Source organism: Crassostrea angulata, chromosome 6 (assembly GCF_025612915.1).
Source record: "Crassostrea angulata isolate pt1a10 chromosome 6, ASM2561291v2, whole genome shotgun sequence".
Lineage (NCBI taxonomy): Eukaryota > Metazoa > Mollusca > Bivalvia > Ostreida > Ostreidae > Magallana > Magallana angulata.
Window position 1 is genome coordinate 50,439,479 of NC_069116.1, and position 24,001 is coordinate 50,463,479.

A 24,001-nucleotide genomic window follows, 5' to 3' on the forward strand; every position below is an offset into this window, starting at 1 on the left:
ATTTAAGCTTTAAAGAGATGGATATATCTTTAATTTTTGCAAAAAGCTAATTTAATCTATCAGCGATTCTTTATTGACATCTAATCTCTTCTTATTTAAAGATATTGACAAGAAGAAAAACATATTTCGTAAGGGTATTTAAATTTGACATATTTTATCCATTGAAAGTTTTTGGAACACTTTGCACAATTTTTCAAGATTACCACCCTGATAATTCATTGTCATTTGCAATGCAAGTTTCCATAAATATTTATTTTGAAATATATTTCTGCATTCTTTATCCTCACATTTTATTAGAGGTGTTTCAAAAGAAAAATCTTAAGACTTATTTATACTAGTAGATCAATTATCATTTAAACCGAAATGCATTTATAGATATTGAATAAGTTAGGAAATTGTGATAAATAAAAATCTTGGAATAGAGTATAAACTACCTTTTTATATATCAGTGTATTTCAGATATGATATCATACACTGTAATGAAATTTTACATGTATTTCGAGTAAAACGTTTCTCCTCAGAATTATGAATTTTATACTCAGATTTTTGCTAATGGGGTAAACGAGATAAAAATGAAACATTTTTAAATCTTATTAATATCTTTTAGAATTTAAACACAGAAGGGATTTTCACAAGACCTAGTTGAATTTCTGCTGGATGTTTGTGTATTAAACCATTCTGGTATTAGGATACGACAAGAAATAGCCGGACTTTTTAATTTTTCTCTGTTCTTAGTGTTGATTTAGATCCAAATAAAAATAGGCATCAAGCTGTCTGAATAAAATACTGTAAAATCAGAAATATTCGTTGAGGATTAAATTTTGTTATTTTCGTTGCAGTATAAATCAATGAAATTAAATTAATGACGATCTTTTTAACCCAAATGTTAATGAATATAGAGTTTATTACGATGTGACAAAATGAAATGCCAGCGAAATCTTATTTCGTTTAAAAGCAACATTTTGACTCGACAAAAATATGTGCTTCTATAGAAGTTTATCTAAAAAGATTAAAAGCTATTCTGTTAGATAATTAACACACTCTTATTCTATTTACATTTTTGTTCTTCTTCTTTAATACCTCCAGTATTGCTGGTATTTGTTACCTTTTCTAAGTTTAAAAATGTGGCTACATTGATAGTCTATCTTTAAAATGTCTTTTGTTTAGATAATCAACACAAGATCAAATTGTATTTGTCAAGTTACCTTTCTTTGTTTTTGTCTTTTCATGTAGAGCCCAAAAATCTGGCTTTTCTATAAAGTATACAAATGTTACAAAATATTCATAACATAACCATATTCACTTGTATCTTAATTTAATCAAATACTATACATGATGTTAATCTATGTAAATGAATATTACATTAAACAATTAATATTTAATATAGATATGTTGTTTGTTGCTTTGAAACTAAAAAGTTTGTGCATGATTTCATCATTTTTCTCATAAATTAAAGAATTACCATTATTATAAATAACATAAAGTATTGAATAAGAAAGTTCCTAGTGTGGTGAATCTTTCTTATCACGCGCATTTCTAAAAAGGGGGATCCCGGGCCCCTTTGCCTGGAAAACTCAAATTTATTAAATTCATATTGTGCAATTCCTGAAAACAGGCCTTGGACCCCCCTGGAAAACAATATTATCCTTCAGAACCCCCCTCCCTGGAAAAATGTTCTGGATCCGCGCATGCTGACATATAATATAGTTATGTTTCTTAATTCCATAAACTGACCCCCCCCCCTTAAAAATAGCCCCTTTCAATTTTGATGATTAAATGTATCATTTAGAACAAGAAACAGCTGGACTTTCGAATATTTTACTCTGTTCTTAGTGTTGACTCAGTTCCAAATAAAAAAGGCATTCAACTGCCTTAATTAAATATTTTCTCCAAAAGGATGAGTAAGCTATTCTGTTAGATAATAAACACACTCTAATTCTATTTACCTTTTTGTCCGTCTTCTTTAATACCTCCAGTATTGCTGGTATTTGTTACCTCTTCTAAGTTTAAAAATGTGACTACATTAATATTCTATCTTTAGAATGTACTTTGTTTAGTTCAATCAACCCAAGATCAAATAGTATTTGTCAAGATACCTTTCTTTGTTTTACAGGTTTTAGTCTTTTCTGGTTAAGCACTAAAAATTGGCTTTTGTGTTAAGTTTATAAGGGTTACAAAATATTTATTACATAACCATGGTATACAATTGTATCGTTTTTTAATAATATACATGTATTATACATGATGTAATTCTGTGAAAATGAATATTGCAGGGAACCATTAACAAAGACATCAAACAAGTATTGTTTGCTGATTTGAAAAAAAGTATGTGCATGATGGTTCATTATTTTTTATAACTTCAAGTATTACCACTATTATGAATCATATAAAACATTAAATAAGAAAATTTCGTAGTGTGATAAATCTTGCTTATCATGCGTGGATCTAAGGGGGTGGGGTGGAGTGTCCTGACACTCCCTCCTCAAAATTTTTAATTTATTTAATTCACATTGTAAAATTCCTGAAAATGGGCCTTGGAATCCCCCCAAATCCTGGAAAACAAAAAATCCCTTTGAATCCACCCTCTGAAAAAAATCCCTTTGAATCCACCCTCTGAAAAAAATTCTGGATCTGCGCATGCTTATACATGTAGTGAAGTTGCTAAATTCTATAAAATTGATACCCCTAAAAATAATTAGCCTTTGTAATCAAAATATCTTCATAATATGAACTTGAACACCAATTGGAGTCCCTACCTGACAATTCGTTTTAAAAAAACCTTGAATCAACTAGATTGAAGGCTGGTTATATTAAGGTATCTCTCTTCATCAAGGTTTATACTTTTTATGATACTATGTCAAAAGATAATGGTTTACATATTCTGTTGAATAGTGTGTATATATCACTTTTGTTGAATATAATCATAGCTCAATGGTTAAAGTATCGGTCTTGTGTAACACATATCAGGAGTTCGAATCATTTTTGAAAGCATAATTTGTTTATCAAAAATGATTTTTTTTTGGCCTATTTGACTTATGGATGTCTTGTAAATCGTGCTTCACGCTATCTTTCATAAAAAAAAAATATTCTGCTGATTTGATAAACTGTTTCAAGTTGTAGTGAGCCACCTTAACTTAAGGATTACGTTTACTCAGGGGTGAAAAAAAATCCACTAATAGGAACGAAAAACTACTTATTGTTCATTGTAGCCCCACTATTGTGGTGCTATTTTTCACTTTCAAATAACTAGGTCAATGACCTACTTTTTCTGCTAGTGACCTCTAAATGTTTTTTGAAAAAATTGGCAAAATGTGTCAAAATTGTCCACCATATTCAAGGTTTTCTTTATTTTTTAATTATTAAAAATAATAAAACAATTTGTAGGTTGAGAAATGATAAAATAGGAATAGCTTTACTAATTTTATATTTGAATTAATCGTTTTAAGTTCATATTTTAAGTTTAATTTAGTCCGAATTTCCTCTATCAATTTCCAAAATTGTACCTATTTTTGATCGAGTTTTACAAAAAACTGACTAATAGGAGATCCAAACAATTGATTGCCTAAAACAGTATTTTTTGTTTGTATTATATTGTCATTAACATTATATAAGGTCAATGATCAAAATTTTGAGATATTTTATCTTGAATCGATTTTATGTATTTTAAAGATTTTTCCAATCGCGTGCCAGCCAGTGATGTAAATTTATAGACGAGTAAATACAACCATAATTTATGTAAAATGATATGAAAAAAAAAATAAAAACTTAATTTTTGCAATTACACTGCAACAGAAAGTTTTTAGGAGAAAATAAGAAAATGAAAAAATTAGTCCGAATTTCCTCTGTTTCAATTTTAATCTACCTTTGTCGGAGCATATCTTCCTCAAATAAACAAATCATGGATGACAATATCGATATTTGTTAATAACGTTGTTATTTTGTGTTTTTAAAACAACTTTGGACTTCGGATATTGAACTTTGTAAAAATATTTTTTAAAATCTCAAACCCTGAGTAAACGTAATCCTTAAATAAACTTTAATAATCTTTTCACCAAAGGATGATATATGCAAAGTTTTGCTGAATTTGGCTCAGTACCAGGAGTAGTTCTGGAAAGTGAAAATGTTCAAAATTTTACGAATGGTCAGACAGGTGCTACATATAAGTAATCAGAAAAACTACTTTAACTATTGAACATGAGTGAGCTACAAATCAAGGTCCTAAGGATATTGTGTGAGATTACTGGTATCGCAACAATTTGAAATTCTAGCAAAGACATAAAATGGGCAACAAATTGAACACAACATCATTCTGCATTGATCTAAACTACATAGGTATTCAAGTGTTTTATTAAATTAGAGTTTATCCTAGTAAGTGGATGTTTTATGTTTCTAACTCAGTGCATTTTAACTTAACTTCTTAAATTTATAATCATCTACTGTAAATTTCTTATTTTATGCGAGTTCTTAAACCTATGATTCTGCAGCTGAGGTTTTGTTTCAAATCGCAACAATACAACTTTTTCTACTTGAAAAGACTTTATTCAGCAATTAACTAGGTAGTAAACTGGTTTGTAGTGTTTATTGTATCATAGATAGCCAAAATAGATAATCTTAAACAACTTTGAGAGAGACTGAAAGGTAGCATTCCACCAAGAATCATTCCCAACGAAAATTAAGGTAATAGTAATTTTCTCTAGTATATGCATACAACTTTGCTCACATTGATCTTATCAGTAAAAGTATATGGAAAACTAGTTCAGTATTGTCAGCAGTTTTTCTAAATCATGCATGGTTTTGATTGACAGTCATTAAAACAGTACAAGCCAGATGAGAGTATAAATAAAATACCTGAATTGGTTTCATTTTCTTGGACATGTCTGACATCTGTAATTACAATGTATAACAAAAAAGTTAGAAAAAACATTGCTTCCTGATTACTATGTTGCATTTTTTTTTTTACATATTTCTTCATTGTTTTAAAAAATAAAAAAAAAGGTACAACTGTGAAGGATATTTAAAGGGGCATGGTCACGATTTTGGTCGAAAATTATTTCTCGGATTTTAATGTTTACAATGCTTCATTAAGGTATTTTTAATATGTAACCTAAATTTTTTGTCATTTGTTGAGTTATAAGCGATTTACAGAGCTTACAATACAAAGCCTTTGTTAACATTTTGAATGTTGAAGTGAAAATTACAGTTTTAGACCAAAAAATATGTTAAAAGTTTGGAACTGAAGGTTAATAGATAGACAAATCAGTTTGAAAAAGATTTTTACTGGTAAATTTAACATACGTTAACACAAACAGGGCACGAGCCTTGTTTACATGACAAAGAGTTGTGAGCTTTGTATCTTGCTTATAACTCTACAAGAGACTCTCAAAATTCATTTGATCATTAGAAATGCATTCCTAAAGCATTGTAAATAATAAAAACAAAAATAAAATTTGACCCAAATCGTGACCATGCCCCTTTAATGTATATTCTTTTATCATACGGACTACTTCTTCCATGGCACATGGCTCATAGGCCTTATTGGTCACCTGAGTACCATAGCCCATACATGGCCAAAATGGACAGCACTGCATGCTGTCTGCAAAACTTATTTGTTTCATTATATAAAATGTAACTACATCGTTGATTCTCTTAAAGGAAATAGTCTAGCAATTAATGACCAATTCAATGACATATCACTACTTACCTTCTTTAAGCAGTGGAACTTGTGTACTCTGTGCTTCACCATTTTCAGCAATAGCTGTAAGATATGAAAACATGAACATTTTATTTTACATTAAAGTAAGCTTCAATATATAATTTAAACAACCTACTTCGCTTCGTAAATACTGGCATGTGTTACAAAAAGACAAAAACCAAGTACTGTAAGCTTAATCATTTTGTTGTAAACAAGTTATAATAACATTATTAGCATTCTGTTCATATAATTTGGCAAATGTAGAGATTGAAACAATTTTATCAAATTAACAGCTGTCATATAAGTGAGTTTTGCAGTCAGGTAAAGGCCTCCAATAGATTTCAGCTCATGAATACCCCTTAACCGTTCATAACGTTAGCTCCGTCCAATATTTATGTTTTAATCTGATTCTTAGTTTCGATTTAGTAAGGCGATCGCTGTTGAAATTTATCGATAAACCGCTTTAGATAACCATTTTGAGTTTTTTAAAACAATAGTGAAGTTTGAATTGTGCAGATAAGAAATAACCAACAATGAACGACGCCAATCTTTAAATTTTTTGCGCTTTACAACGTAAGATTATCTGCCCTTGATCGTGATCATCAGTGCGATTGAAAATCGTTTCAGAAGCATAGAGTCATATATACCTTTATCAGTTATCGACGAAGTTATTAAACTTGAACGAACAATGCAAAAATTAAGCATGTTGCTGGTACAGCTTTAGTTGCCCCAAGCACTTTTTAGATAAAGGAATTAATTCTTTTTAAGTAACTAACAATTTTATCTTTATATCGTATATCGTTCAACTTTTGCGACAAATGAAGTTGTTCTCTTTTTTTACGTATCACGTGCTACACAGCTGATGAGCGGGCTGTTTTCCGGTGAAAAATGTAGGAGAGATCAATAATAATATAATGTATAATATTAATCATTGCCATATTGGAATACGTTTGTATAAATCATCTGAAATGAAGTCTGTTTTAGTGCAATTATTTCATACGGTATGGGGGTCCTTAACGTAGCTGCGTTGTGTCGTTAATATGAAAACACAAACACTTGATGGTTTTGAATTATAGCTATTAACAGATACATAAACCTATAATTATATATATCTATATATACACTCATGTATATTTCATAAATACATTTAATAGAATATCATATATGATAGTCTAAGGGTTCTTACCTTAGAATGACTAACTATTGCAATTATTTCTTTACAAAAGTGTTCGACAGAGAACTGTACGTGTTTTTTGGGGGGTGCTTTTGATGAGTAGCCTCTGTGTAAACTGAAAGAGTATCAAATACTAAATATTGTACCTCAATAAATCAAATTCTCTCTGTGTTATGAAAAAAATGCCCTGTAGTTTTGTTTTGAAACATGAAGACAAATAATCAAAGATAACAGAGCTTAATATGTAGTTAGCTGAGGCATGAACTACAATACAGGCAACACGGATCCCCTATTTTCCAGGCACCCCTGCGGTCTAAATTGCAAAACGGTTTGAAAAAGTCAGATCTCAGGTAAAACTGCGTACTCTCACGAAAGACTCGTCCTGCAAATCAAGACCGCCGCGGTCTTGACCATCGGTTACAGATGAAAAAAGTATCAACTGAAACGCGAGTTATCTCCCTTGACTAAAAATGATTGACAGCTACACGAAACTATATATCATATTATTAACCATCTAAAATAACATATGATATTTTAAAAAAAAGTTTTAAAATTGTTAAGTTTAAAGTGTGTGATTTAAATAAATCAGCAATTTTATTGCTATTTTATTTAGTTTCTTGACAATGTATTTTTACAAACCATCAAAACTGTCGTAGCCTATTTAGAAATAGGTAACTTTGCTTTGCAGTCGAAGTTTTATTTCTTTCTTCTCCCATCTTATTAAATTGTGAAAAAAATCATAGATTTTCTAGGTGAGAACAGAATTATTTCAGAAATCATTTGTATCATACATTATTCAGCTGTGGAATACTTGAAGTATAGGAGTAAGAAATAAAACCTCTGTAAAATTTTTAGATTTAAGAATTTATTTTACATTTCTAAAACATATCTAAAGCTCCCTCTTTTTTTTACACATGGAAAGCCCAAGCTAGTGACATAATACATGCTAAGCTAAAACATCATTGCATACTCAGCTATGATATCGCTAGAAACAAATTTTATCTAAATCTGCTACAACTAGACCATTTTCATATAATTATTACTCATCTTTAATAAACGGACGATAAGTCATTATCCAATGATATTAACAAGCAATTATTCTCATTGTATATCAACAAAACTGGTAGATTCGTTTAATACAGTTTAATTTCATGTTTCTTAAACTCGTAGATATAATATATATTGCTATTTTGTAATTGTAATGGACTATATATTTGGTACATGTATTATCCAATATCTGCCCCCATTTTTTAAATGGTATCGTACCAAAATCAGATCTTCATAAACAGGAATGGGGTAATGGTAATTTGTACTGGTAATTGAGTGTATTTATTACAAATTCTGATGTAATTGAAAGTAATGTGTAATTGGCCAAATTGTCAATTACATGTAATGGTAATTTAATTAATTACTTTCAAAAAAGCATGTAATTCCAATTACTTTTCAATTACATTCAATTACACACTGATGTTCATATAAATATAAAGTTGTCCACTACCCATTGTTCCCCACACTGTTAATGGCACAAGGTCAAGATAGGAAGAGTAGCTAAAAAGCATTGAACTATTGTTATATATGTCATTCTAAATATTTTTCAAAATGAATTTTATCAGTGATTCAATATTTAATCATAAGTTTCCAAAATTTAATTAAGTACATGAATTTGATGATTTGCTTGATCTCTTTTTTTCACAGAAATTATTATTGCCCTTCTTATTAGAATAATTAGTGTGACAATTATCATTGAATTAGTTTAAAAAATCACTGTTTAATTTACAAACAAAATCAGTGTTACCTAAATTATATAAACTATCAAGTCATGCGTTGTAATTGATAGTCTAAAATATATAGAGCTGAATGCATGGCTTCAAATGGGTTTTAAGTTTTTGATGCCTAACATGTCCACAGGGTTTGTTCCCTGAATGCAAACATTTGATGATTACATGCAGGTATAGAACAACAGGTGTGAATTGTGTTTTAATAACAATTATTGTCTGTCCTGTACTTGAGATTAACCTGTATTTTGGCATTGTATTTATAACTTAGAAAAAAAAATAGTGGATAAAAATGCAAAGGAGAAAGTTTTCATATAATAGTTTTGCATGCAGGAAATACTTTAGTTGACATGAAAGGTGTAGGTTAGGAGATATGACTTTCAAATTTTTATTGAATATTAAGGTGGTATGGGACACCTTCATGTTGTGACTACCGGGACGTGCGTTTTGAAATAAACAATAAAACAAAATATATATTTTTTCTTTCCAAAAATTGTTACTTATCAGAGTACTAGTTATAAGGAAATTCTCAAATAGTGAAAGTATTTTGAATTTGATGAAATTTTATTTACATTATACACATACCTCCTTAAATGTTTATGTGTTGTAGATAAATCATGGTTAAAGTAAATTTTGATGAAAATGTAATTTGTTATTTAATTAATTACATCTGCAAAGTAATTGTAATTTAATTAATTACATTTCAAAACTCTTGTAATGGTAATGGTAATCTAGTTGAAGAATTTAAGTATGTAATTGTAATTTGATTAATTAATTTCCATTGTAATTGATCCCATCCCTGTTCATAAATCAATATACAGAGGATGCCTAAATTTAACCTTTAACCTAATTTAACCCAATTTAATCTTGATTTTAGTCATTTTTGCTCATTCGCTGTTGATCTTTGATATCACAAAAATGTACTATTTTCTGCAAATTTGCAAACAAATGAAAATATTGTCATTTTTTTATCTTTATATTTTGCATTCGGAAGTATAGAGCGCATGTCTGCTCAAATACAATTTTAACATGTGTGTTTATATAATCATACACATCCCAGGTAGCACAAAACGCTTTCATAACATTTTATTTTGGTTGTAAGGTTGATTTCCAAGAAGGTTTCATAAAAACATTTTTAGAACGTTTTAAAAACATTTTATTTTGGTTGTAAGGATGTTATAAGAAAACATTATCAATACAACATTTTAAAAACATTTCTGTTTAGTTTTGGCAACAATGTAAAAACATTATGAAAAATGTTATGGTTATTAAGCATAAAAACATTCCTAAAATGTGTTACTAAAATGTTTTATTTCTGGTTTTTATAACACTGTCAATTAGTAATTCTGACCAAAATTGCTTTTATTGTATTGGTATTTCAAATGTATATTTCTTTATCGTCAGAAGACTGCTTATCATACAGAATGAAAATGTTATAAGACAGCATGATAAAAACATTCCCCGGCAATGTTTGCAGAACGTTTTTAAAACATCTAAATAATCGAATTGTTTTTCTCTTTTATATGCATGCTACGGACAAAATAAAAGTTAAGCAATAATTACATTATAGAACACTGTATATTAAATATCATTATTAAATCAAAGTACTGAGAGTACTGAAAGACGGGGTCTTACAGATTGAATTTGTAATTGTCCTGGATTTCCTCGAATATGTTTCCAAAATTTATGAGTTTGAATTAGTTGTTACAATCTATGTAAATTCGGCTTTTTTGCAATTGTCTGATAATTTGTCTAAATTTTACTCAATCCCGGCCTTCATAATTGTAGAAAATTTTATGTATTTTATGTAAAACAAGCACTCTGGGAGTATTGCATAAGCAATAAACGTCCCTACCGGTGTGTGGAAAATGTGAAAACAATGCACTATTATGCAGAATATCGCACCCGAACTTTAACAAATTGGAATATAAAAAATTAATATGTCAACCAGACACTACAAAAGTGTAAACTTGATCTGTAGTTTGACATTTTGAAGCTGTTCAGCAAATTTCATATTATTCCTCAAACGCATAAAGAAAAAAAATTGGAAAACTGAAGTGGGACAGACAGACGGACGGACGGACAGACGGACTGACGGACGCAGAGGAAAGCTATAGTCCCCTCCCAAGGACTATAGCTTTCCTCTGCGTCGTCAGTCCGTAATAAAAGTTTTATGAAAACCCCGAAAACTGCTGAGATAACAAACAAAGTGAACATTTGTATACCGATAACAAACACAGGCACCTGACGTTAGAAATATTTTTTTTACAATAAGATTCCAAGAACTTTGACCATAAAAAGATTTGTCATGGTCGCCATTTTGATTTTTAAGACCGACTTATCTGACACGATTTTCTTCATTTTCTTCATTTGCGATTCATGCAAAATTATTAGGTAAAAATAAATCCGTTCGCCACTTACTACTTTTTTGTGTAAACACGTGCATCACCTACACGAATTACGATACAACCACTACTTTCATTAAAAACCATACTCCGAAAATCAGAGACATATATAACAGAGATTGTCAACTCCGCCATTAGCGTGTAAATGTTACGGGACCAACCTTACTTTGAGAACTACAAGTGCAACAGCAATCTTGTATAAGTCATTAAATTTGAACCAAATAGTGAACATGAACATGAACCTGTAAATATTTTAAGCATGTTTTATTTATGAAACATTTACAAAAACTCTTTATTTAGTTTTTAAATTACTTTTTAAAAACTTATTGACTTTTCACAAAGTAATGGTAATGCATTACTTTACTCCTGTAATGGTAATGTAATGCATTACTTCAAGAAAATTTAGTAATAGAAATGGTAATTTAATGCCCTAATTCATGAAGTAATGGTAATGTAATGCATTATTTTACAATGTAATTCACCCCAAGCCCGATTCCAACTAAGCCGGAAAACATGAACCTTAACATTTTACTTGGTTCTTCAATTGATAAGATTGTATATATTATATGATGTATCAGTCTTCCAAAATGTATAATCTACTATAGATTTTGCTTACAATGCATTGTATAAAACTTAAATTCAGTTTAATCAACTAAAGAGCCAACGAACGAGAAAGCTAATTCAGACTTGTTTTTATTTTCTTTGTACAAAATTCCTTTCGAGACGAACAGCAGTCAAACCGCAAGTAGACTGGAAGCCAATGAAACACCTATTTAATTTGTAAAACATCTGTGTATAACCCGTCCCGATTTTAACTTCGGCTTGCGCATGACGTTTGGTAGTATTAAGGTGAAAGATTCAAAATAAAATTCACAACTTTTCAAAAATTTAATGGCACATTGCGTTTAGGAACATTTATTTTGATTCCACCATCAACTTTCTCTATTGATGAATGAGCTAGTACACCAACTGAATCGTCAACGGCGCTGTGCATTCAGTTACGTAACTCATTCCACATTTGAACCCAAACAAGAATATTTTGATCAATAAAACTATTTGTTTATTTTCTAAATATAATTTTGTTAAAAAACAGAGGACTTAAAAAGATTTAATGCGTGTTTTTATAATACATATTTACTGAAAAGCATGAAAACCTTCTGCACTATTTTCTTACGCGTAGACTCAATTCATGTGTTCCATGCGTGCCTTCCGGTTTGAGACTTCGACTGACAGTAAACCAATAGACGGGGTCACGTGACCCCGTCTGAACCCTCCTCCAGATAAATTGATTTTCATATTTATACTGTTTGTTGTATTTGTTTTTTAAATTTTAAAATATCAAAGAGACAGAACATGACAAACATGCAGTTTGATTAAACATGCATCTAACTGTAAAAAAAATATGAAAATATTTAGAGGGAAGGGCATATGGTTTTCCCTTTCAATGTGTATTATTTCGCGGGATGCCATAGCTAGGGTGAAAGTAGCCGATCCCAGTTATACAGTTTCCGCGCTTTTCGTTATCTAAGTTGGTCAGAATTTTTGAAAAAAAAACCCACGCCATTTTACAAAGAGCAAGGATTTAGAATGGGGGATATTTTTGGTAAATGTAAGTATTTTTTATCTTTCAATGCAGAATAATAACTTGGGTAGTGTGTAAATATTTAACTGCTTTGCGCTATGCCATATCATATCTGTATACTGCTTGTGTTATTTATTTGGCAATACATGTGTTCATATGCTAGCAATATGCAACTCATTTATGGTAACTCCAATACCATGTTTTTTTTTTTCAACTTTTTAGGGCTTTTCGACTTTCGGTCGAAAAGACCTATTGTTTTCGTCTTTTTTTATTATTATACTAGACAGTTTTCTGACAGCGATTTTTTAAAAGCTGTCAGATATATTGATTCAATTATGTAACAGTTATACAGCAAACCTTCCAATCTATGGAATCTAAGGTTTTGGACTTACGGTTCCGGAACTTCCGGAACCTAGAGGGACAATTCTTAAAATTAAAGAAACCGCAATGTTTTGTATATTTTTTAAGTTTGAACGTTCAAATTTTAGAATTAGATGTACCTTGTCTAGCGTGACTAAATTGTAAGCGTTGACAAGTATCTATATCTTACCGTTTTTGAAATATAAAGCCCACAAATTTAGAAAAGGGGGGATGAAAAAACAAAAACATCCAAATGACCTTTAAAATTTTATTTGATGGCTGGACATTATTAAAGTAGAAGAAATTGATATACATTCCAAGTTTCATTTAAATATGTTGACTTCTTCCGGTTTAATATTTCAATTAAAATCGTCTATGGGAGTTTCAATGTTAAACAAAAATCACGCGTCATTCGTTTTCTCAAAAAGTTTTCAGTTAAATGTTACAATATTTCATCCATATAATGACACACACAGTCCGCAGACCGGAAAAAGTTTTGGGTAGACAATTCGAAAAAATAAGGGGTCTGCAGGGGCCAACGTGCAAAACAGCCCTTCAGTTGTAACTTTTTTTATTTTTCATCCGATTTTTACAGTCTTTTCGGCTTATAGTTCAGAATAGAGAGTACAACTTAAAAATTATGCCACTTTTTGACTCCTTATAGGGGTTTGAAGGGCCTAAACATCACAACTTGTTTAAATTTCAAAATTATTTTTTGGAAGAGTTGTCTCGCTTTGCTAAAGAAATGTAGAGTATAAATACTCTTTGCATATCAAGTTTTGCGTCCCAGAAATGGATACTTACTTTAAAATGATTTTTTGAAAATATTCCTCTGTAAATTAGAACTGTAGCTACCTGTAAAGTTCTGGAGTTATCTTTCTTTTGACATTGCACTACTCATAAATTCCTATTTAAGCAACTGGTTATATCAAGGTGTTCAGAAAATTTGGAAATAGATTAGAGATAATTTTTTTGACATTTTAAATAAAAATGGGAAACTGGGGCTGTCGAAAAGCCCTTACTTTTTGTTGAAGACAAAAAAAGTTCTAGTAAATACAGTTATTATATTTTACCAATTACCAGGGGGTTGCTCCCAGAGCTTGACGACAGCGTACCATTCCAGAGTGAGAATTTTGGTGTCTTTGTGTTGATGTTAGCCGAAGATATGACTTTTATGGAGTATGAAGCATAAAGGTATTTGAAATTTATTTCCCAGCTTTATGTATGTATTTTTATATAAACTACATGCAATTGTTGATTGAAATGTAAAATGCATCACGGGAGAAACAATTTTAATGATTCAATTCCACTGACAAGCTGTTTTATTTCTGGTTTTTTTCTTTGTTTCAGGGCAAAGAAATTCAGTAAAACACATCTGTTGCAACCATAACAATCGAAATGTGTAAAAACTATTCAGACAATTGTGAAACTGTGACCATTTGGATGCTGTGAAATCTTGATATTTAATGACAATGGATTATACTGTGAATTCTTTTCGTTCATTTTGTGAAGTATAGTTCTGTAATAATACAGTTGGAATATTTTAAATGATGTTGTTTTGTTGTGTATGAAAGTGTTTAAGGCTTTAAGGCTCATGTCTTTAACATTTAAAACTATTGTATTAAAAATAGTAGGTTTTAAAAGTAGAGAGAAAGTTTTATAAGGAAATGAAAATGATTTAAAAAATGTTCCCTTAGTGATAACAAATAATGTTTAGAATATGTTTCTTTCAAACGTTTTGTAAACATTTTTAAAGAAATGTTTTTAGGATATGCTATTATAACGTAACAAAAACAGATTTACGTTGTAATAACGTTTTAAAAAATGTTTTGTAAACATTTCTAGAAATGTTTTAGAAAATGCTATTATAACGTAACAAAAACCACACAGATTCACGTTGTAATAATGTTTTTAAAAATGTTTTGGCAACATTTCTACAACGTTCTTAAAACGTTGCGAAAACGTTGTTGTGTTAACATATCATACTACAAAAAAGATACTTGAACAAGTATGCTCTTGATGTTTTTCAGTATAAAAATCATCGGAAAACATCCATATTTTGCGACAAAACACAAATTTATCAAAATAAGACAATCTTTGTTATAATGATGTCATTTCTACATTATGACGTCACTTTTGTGAATGCCTTTTACACATATTTTTTCACAATGATTTCAATATTTTAAAAGCTATATATATATATATATATATATATATATATATATATATATATATATATATATATATATATATATAACATTAATTTTTTTTTGGGGGGGGGGGCGAAAAATGTTGATATATTTTAATGTTGAAAACCTCGAAAGATGATAGAACTTGTGTCCTTACAATTTGTATATGTATGTTATAAATATGTTCTAATCAAATCAAGTATTGACATTTTTCCGTTTAAACTATGCAAGCTGCATCTATACTAATGTATTAAAATAATAGACTCGAATTTTTGGGCTTTAATACCGAGAAACCGGGAGAGAACTGTGTTTTGTTTTATATATTCTAAACATCATTAGTACCAATTTGTTTTTATTTTTTCTCAATTAAGCTTAGCTAATAAATAACCAACGACAATTCCTTTAAAAAATCCGGAAATCAAATGTATTATTTGGATTTTACATTTTTGCGCATGCGCATTAAATTAATGCTAATCACGGAAGGCTCATTTATGTTTCCATAATATCACATTTGCATGGATAAACTCAGAAACGTTATTACAAATACATGCAAATTTCCATTAAAAATTTGTCATACATTCTGTTTATCAAAGGAAATTCGAGGATAACTCTAACTGATTGCATTTTAATATGTAAGAGGGCAAAGTATTTTTAACATCGGGTTCGAGATTCACATTTATATTTTCTATAAAAGTTAAAATTTGGAAATGAAAAAGTATTTTTATGTTTATATCCTAATTGAATAACTGTTATAATATCAGTATTCGGTTGTAAGTAATTTATATTATTAATTTTTTACACTTGTGAATCTGTCCATTGATTGGTCAATTTACGATATAGGCAGTAGGCCATCTTTTGGCGGCATTTTCATCGTAGATGTTGACCGGGAAAGACCTTTTTGTCTAATAGATGTAAGTAATGATATTTTTGTCTTGCATTCATATTAGATCAAATACTTATGTTACAAGTGATTGATTATTCTATTTATAACTATATTTTGTGGAATTATAAGTTCTGTGTAATTAACAGATCGAAAGTTGTTTATTTCTAGTCAGAGAATTGATGTAATATTGACATCTAGTCAGTTGTGTATAAGTACGTTTATAGGTTAAAATAATAGGTGACCCGATGTTATAAATGATTGTTTGATACGAAACGCTTTTATTATAATAGTGGTTCCTTATCAAATATGTTTAGTTTTTATAAAATTGAGAAGTAAGACCTGATATTTATATTGAACAGTCCTCATATGCTGACGTCACAGTCACAGTGACCGGAAGCCCTAATACAGCATTCCTTACTTAGGTTTGTAAACTGTGTACATTATTATTACATTATTTATACTTCATATTATTTCTTGCTTAGATGTTATGTTGTATGATAAAGTGTAATAGCAAGAGGTCATAAACATTTTTTATGAAATCATGTCAGTTGATGTATGACTATCATTTTCAATTATTTATATTGTTTATTTTAGGACCACTGTCAATATTACCAAGTATTACCAATATTACCATATAATAAACTATCAAGAATAAAAGAACTGCAACATATAAGGATTGTGTTTTTTATGTGCTACAAATGGCGTTGTGGACAGGATTCTTGTGATTTCCGACAGTGTGCAGTATTATAGTTACCATGGAACAGCTCATCCAAGGACTCTTAGACAAAATTAAAATTTTGGAGAGTAAAGAAGACCAAGATCATCAGGAGAATGTGGCGATGCGTCAAGAAATTCAACATCTACAGAAAAAGGTCTCAACTTTAGTAGAGTCAACCGAGTCCAAAGAAAATCCCACACCTGTAGTATACGTGAAATCGGAAAGAAAATTCCCTAAGTTCGGTGGGTACCCAGAAAAAGACACAGATCCCGATGTTATAGACTGGATCTCAGAGATGAGAGAACACATCAGAGGAACGACATCAAAAGACAGACACACTGACTTCGTAATGGATCATCTTACTGGAAATGCCAAGGCAGAAATCCGTTTACATCCAATTGAACAAAGACGTACTGGAGAAGAGATACTTAACATTTTAGAACGTGTTTTTGTGATTAAGGACACTGTTACACAATTACTTCAGAAATTCTACCAAAGAGATCAAAATGAGAGCGAGACCCTAGAGAACTATTCACGTATTTTGATGCAAATGCAGGAGCGCATTAATAAGAAAGTTGATAGGAAGATGCAGATAACTGATGTCAATCTAACCGAAAGATTTATAGATGGTATTAGAGACAGAGTTGTGCGACAAGAACTGAGGAAAATTGTTGTGGAACAATCAACCATTCCATTTCAAGAGTTTAGACTCAGGATGCTTAAGTGGGTCGATGATAATCCACCGTGTGAAAATAAACAGGTGAATGTTTCATCAGCAATTGTGAATAATTCTGACCCTTTAACAGACATGTTGCAGACACAACAAGCGATGCTAGAAAAACAACAACAACAGATTGATACTATTGCACAAACATTAGAAAAATTTCAACAACCTGATTTTCATCGAAGAGGAAGCAGACCAAACAGAGGATTTGTACACAACCGAGGAACCAGAAGACCAGCTCAAGTTATTTGTTATGCATGCAACGGACAAGGACATTTTGCTTCAGAATGTGCAAACCGTAAAAACGAATTCTCACAGAACAAAGAAAACAGAAGACCTTATCAACAGTCAAGGCCAAAATTTCTGAACAGTGACCCAAAAGTGAAACCCTCACAGTGAAGAGTCGCCTGATAGAGGGAAGTGAAAAAGACTCGTGTGATATTATAGAGAAAATAAAAAATGCTGCAAACGACAGTCCAACTACAATAGTTGAAATAAATGGACAACCCATCAAGTGCCTTCTCGATACAGGAGCAGAAGTTTCTACTATATCTGAAATGTTTTATAAACAGTTCCTACATCAACAAGATATTACAGACACGAGAAAATTTCTACGACTGTCAGCTGCTAACAAAATCACAATACCATATCTAGGATACATTGAAGTTGACTTGAAGATTCAAGACCAATTATTCAGTGACGTGGGAATAATAGTTGAAACTGTAACAACAGATCCAAAAGCTGTACAAGTGATTCTTGGATGTAATGTGCTGGAACATATTAGAACAGCCTGTCAATGTGATAATGTTATTATGAAAGACCCTATATGGAACAATGTTATGTCTGTCTTAGCGTTAGCTGAGAATGAAGTAGATGTGAAGATTGGACTTGTCAAAGTGGCAGGAAGAGAAACAATAAGAATTCCAGCAAACTCTATGAAAACCAAAGTGGGATCAACACGACAAAATAAGAAAAAACACCCATACGTAGCAGCCGTCCAACCTATTTCTATTGAGAATGGATCTCTACCTCGAAATATACTGGTGGTGGATACTGTTAGTGTTGTTGAAAGTGGAAGAATTCCAGTAAGAATGTTAAACATTGGAGAAGAAAATGTTTGGATTCAACCAAAGACTCGTATTGGAACTCTACATCAGATAGAAATTTTGAAGAGTTCAGACCAAGAATATACAGTTGATATTGAACCAACAGAATTGAACATTCGTAGTGTCTCGGTGTCGAACAAAACTTTAAATTCTGATAATTCCGAGCTAACATCTAAACTTGATCTTGGAAATGTTCCATTTACATCCAAGCAAGAACAGAAACTGCTTGAACTATTTTCTAAGCATGAAGATGTGTTTGCGAAAAGTGATGAAGATTTGGGTTATACGACAACTGTAACTCATCCTATAACTGTGACAGATAGTCAACCAGTGAAAATTCCTCATAGGAGAATTCCTCCAAATCAAATTTCTGAAGTGAAACAACATATAGAAAAACTGTTAAACCAAGGAGTTATTCTTAAGAGTACCAGTCCATACGCTTCACCTGTTGTGATCGTCAGAAAGAAGGACAAAAGCATAAGACTCTGTGTAGATTATAGAGCACTCAATTCAAAGACCGTCAAAGACGCATATTCACTACCGCGCATTGAAGACAGTTTGGATATTCTAAATGGAGCCAAATATTTCAGTAGCATAGACCTGATACAAGGATACCATCAAGTAGCAGTAAGAGAAGAAGATATTCCTAAGACAGCATTTCGTGTAGGTACTGGTGGACTTTACGAATATGTCAGAATGCCGTTTGGCTTGTGTAATAGCCCAGCCACCTTCCAGAGACTTATGGAGGCATGTTTAGGGGATGAAAATTTCAACATACTAATTCTTTATTTGGATGACATCCTAGTGTTTTCAAGGACAATAGAAGAACATATTGATAGATTAGATCAAGTGTTTATGAAACTTAAATCCAATGGATTAAAGATTAAACCGACAAAGTGTCATTTCTTCCAAAAAGAAATAAGATTTCTTGGACATATAGTCTCTGAAAGAGGTGTATCTACAGATCCTGACAAAACAGCTGTTATTGAGTCATGGCCTATTCCAACTACAGAAAAGCAACTCCGCTCATTCCTCGGACTAGCTAGTTATTATAGGAGATTTGTCCAAGGATTCGCTAGCATAGCAGCTCCTCTTCATGCATTACTATCAAGACCAAAGAATACCAAACTGAAAGCAGAGCAATTTCAAAAATTATGGACTGACGAGTGTACCAAGTCATTCAACGCCTTAAAGGAGAAACTTATTTCACCTCCAATTCTTGGTTTCCTGAGTTTTCACAAGAATTCATTTTGGAAATAGACGCAAGTTTTGAAGGACTCGGAGCAGTTTTATCTCAAGAAAGACCAAACGGAAAGATTGTGATAGCTTACGCATCAAGATCACTTAGAAAATCTGAAAGGAATATGGAAAAATACAGTTCTATGAAGCTTGAACTTTTGGCACTCAAGTGGTCAGTTAGTGAAAAATTTCGTGATTACCTTCTTGGATCGAAGTTTGTCATTTATACCGACAATAATCCGCTCAGTTACATCAACAAACCCAAACAACGAGTAGATGCAACGACGATGAGATGGATAGGAGAGCTAGCTCAGTTTGATTTTACAGTGAAATACCGTTCTGGTAAGGTTAATCGCAACGCGGATGCGTTGAGCCGTAGACCTACTTCACTGGAAGAAGAATTGAAAGTTTCCTTTAATAGGATTACTCAGAGCACATCGTTAGAGATGTTAGATAGACGTTTACCGACTCAGTTGAATTCAGAAGAGATGTCAGACTTTCAAATGCGGACAGTGAGCGCCATGACAACGCTTCCAGAGTATATTCCTGCAGATATATCAGCACTTCAAGACCATGACCCGAAGTTGAGAAGAGTTCGTTACTGGATGGAGGAAGATCGTAAACCTTCAGTTAATGACTTGAAAAAGGAGCACAAAGATGTGAGAAAACTTCTTAATCAAAAGGATAAACTTTTCATTGACAATTGTGTCTTGTACAGGAAGATCACAGATGAGACCGGTGAACAGAGACAGTTATTACTTCCTGAAGTCCTAAAGAAGACAGTTCTGGAAAATATTCATAACCATGCAGGTCATCAAGGTGTCGAGCGAACATATTCTTTGTTGAAGAAAAGATGTTTTTGGCCGAGGATGCTACAGGATGTCCAGAAATGGTGTAAATCTTGTGAAAGGTGTTTAATAGGGAAAGCCCCTGTTCCAGCCATTAATCCTGCAATGAGTAATTTAATAGCTTACAAATCTCAAGAAATTCTCGCCATTGACTTCACTGTATTAGAAAAATCATCGGATGGACGTGAGAATGTGTTAATCATGACAGACATTTTCTCTAAATTTACTCAAGCTGTACCGTGTAAAGACCAGAAAGCAACTACTGTGGCAAAAATTCTTGTTAAAGACTGGTTTGTGAATTATGGAATTCCTAAACGTATTCACAGTGATCAGGGCCGTAATTTTGAGAGTTTCATTATTCAAGAACTGTGTAATTACTACAACATTGAAAAATCCCGCACAACACCTTACCATCCAGAAGGGAATGGACAGTGTGAGAGATTTAATAGAACCATGCATGATAGACTAAGGACATTACCTCCGGAAAAGAAGAAGAAATGGCCTGAATATCTTCCATACTTGGTGTATATTTACAATGCCACTGTTCATTCATCGACCGGTTACTCTCCACATTTCTTGTTTTTTGGACGAGAACCGATTCTTCCCATTGACTTGATGCTTGGATTATACAAGTCCTCAGATGATGACAGTGAAAACTTACCTATGGATGTCTGGATTCAAGACCATAAAAAGAAGATGTTGGAAGCATCAAAGTTGGCGTTGTCAAATACAGAAAAATCTGCAGAGCAGCGAAATCATCAGAAAAACAAGAAAGCCAGTGTTTCATTCATCCCAGTTGGAACAAGAGTTCTTACGAGAAACCGCACCCTTGGAAGGAATAAAATTCAAGATACCTGGTGTTCCACTCCATACAAAGTTGTGAAATATCTTGGTGATAATGAGTATTCTATACAGCTGGCAGATGGATCTGGCCCGATCAAGAACGTGACAAGGAAAGAAATCTTAGACACAGGTGAAAGAGTGAATTCGAGTGATGGATATTCCAGTTCTGAAGGATCGGATCTTGAGTATATTCCAGAACAGGCCATACAAATTCAAGACAAAGAAGAACACTCCGCAACCGCTGAGGATTTAGAAGAAGCTGCGATAGAAAAACCATGTGCACCTGCAGCTAACAGTGACGATTCAGAGGAAGAGACGGTAGACGTGACACAGCCTCGACGAAGTAAGAGAACGACCGCAGGAAAACATTCCAACCCGTTCAACTTACCTAAAAGTACTGTACCGTGCAATCAAATTTCCGTCCAACCGTCAAAATTCAAGGAACTCAGTGATGCGATTGTGAATCTTGGTGATACATTAAGTGCTACTTTAAGTGATTCGTGGGCAAGACAAAATCAGATGTGATTATGTAGTAACGAAATCAGATTAAATTATATAGTTTCATTGCTTTGTGCATATATACCTGTACTTTTTGTAAGTTAAATTTTTTTATTATGTTTTTATGCAACCTTTTCATTGCTGTGGAAAGCAATGATAAAAAGGGGGGAAATGTGTAAGAGGGCAAAGTATATTTAACATCGGGTTCGAGATTCACATTTATATTTTCTATAAAAGTTAAAATTTGGAAATGAAAAAGTATTTTTATGTTTATATCCTAATTGAATAACTGTTATAATATCAGTATTCGGTTGTAAGTAATTTATATTGTTAATTTTTTACACTTGTGAATCTGTCCATTGATTGGTCAATTTACGATATAGGCAGTAGGCCATCTTTTGGCGGCATTTTCATCGTAGATGTTGACCGGGAAAGACCTTTTTGTCTAATAGATGTAAGTAATGATATTTTTGTCTTGCATTCATATTAGATCAAATACTTATGTTACAAGTGATTGATTATTCTATTTATAACTATATTTTGTGGAATTATAAGTTCTGTGTAATTAACAGATCGAAAGTTGTTTATTTCTAGTCAGAGAATTGATGTAATATTGACATCTAGTCAGTTGTGTATAAGTACGTTTATAGGTTAAAATAATAGGTGACCCGATGTTATAAATGATTGTTTGATACGAAACGTTTTTATTATAATAGTGGTTCCTTATCAAATATGTTTAGTTTTTATAAATTGAGAAGTAAGACCTGATATTTATATTGAACAGTCCTCATATGCTGACGTCACAGTCACAGTGACCGGAAGCCCTAATACAGCATTCCTTACTTAGGTTTGTAAACTGTGTACATTATTATTACATTATTTATACTTCATATTATTTCTTGCTTAGATGTTATGTTGTATGATAAAGTGTAATAGCAAGAGGTCATAAACATTTTTTATGAAATCATGTCAGTTGATGTATGACTATCATTTTCAATTATTTATATTGTTTATTTTAGGACCACTGTCAATATTACCAAGTATTACCAATATTACCATATAATAAACTATCAAGAATAAAAGAACTGCAACATATAAGGATTGTGTATTCTTATGTGCTACAAATATATGAAAAAATCCCAAGAGTTCCAAAGATGAACATGGTGTATAAATTCGAAGGGAGTAAAACACTTCGGTAAAAAAGTGTTGAATTCTTCATTTATATGAATTACATTTTTAGATGAAAGGTATTTACAGCCTATAAATAGTTTGTTATGAATAATTTAAGGAAACTCCATACTCGTAAATTTCTCTGATGAAAGTTGAAAAACAACTAACTTAAACTTAATAGACTTAAATATCATATTATTAGAAAAAATATACATGTCATCACACTTTTTGAGAAATCAGATAAACATGAACTAGAGCATATTTTAATATCAGAAAACCGTACTTTTTTGCTAAAAGTAAAATCTTTGTAGGCAGAAACTTGTTTATCTTTTTTAATTTTATTGTCAACTGTGTAGAAAACTAAAACTACAAACACATTTTAAATTGGTTGTTTCGATTAGAAAAATTAAAGCATTTAGGAATACACCTGAGAGAAAAGTCAGAAAAAGAGTCATTCCCCCTTAACATAGATGAAATGTATTTAAAAAATTGGAAATTTAGGATAAAATTAAGCTGCAAAAATTTCTTGAACTTAACAGTTATTCTAATTACATCCATGTGATTGAATAAAACTATCTTGCACACATTTTAAAGAATCCAAAGTTGTACAATAAGGTATGACATCACAGAACACTGAATCTACTTTAACTGTTATTTTCAATGCAACTTCATTAATTTCCTCCAAAATCGTTTCGGGGCGATTCTGAATTTTTTTGTTACATGTATATCACGAGTATATGGGAGACAATTTAACTGTGGCAAAGAGACAGTTACGTTATCTAACTTAGCAGAGTG

The 24,001-nt window shown here is 31.5% G+C and overlaps 1 long non-coding RNA gene across 1 annotated transcript; it reads right to left on the reverse strand.

Annotated features, from left to right (window-relative positions):
* Positions 1-1,168: 1,168 nt before the first annotated feature.
* Positions 1,169-6,288, reverse strand: LOC128186981 (uncharacterized). Its single transcript, XR_008244015.1, has 3 exons — positions 5,702-6,288; positions 4,849-4,884; positions 1,169-1,253 (listed from the first exon to the last, which is right to left on the reverse strand). It is a non-coding gene; the product is annotated as an uncharacterized LOC128186981 (long non-coding RNA).
* Between the last annotated feature and the right edge of the window lie 17,713 nt (positions 6,289-24,001).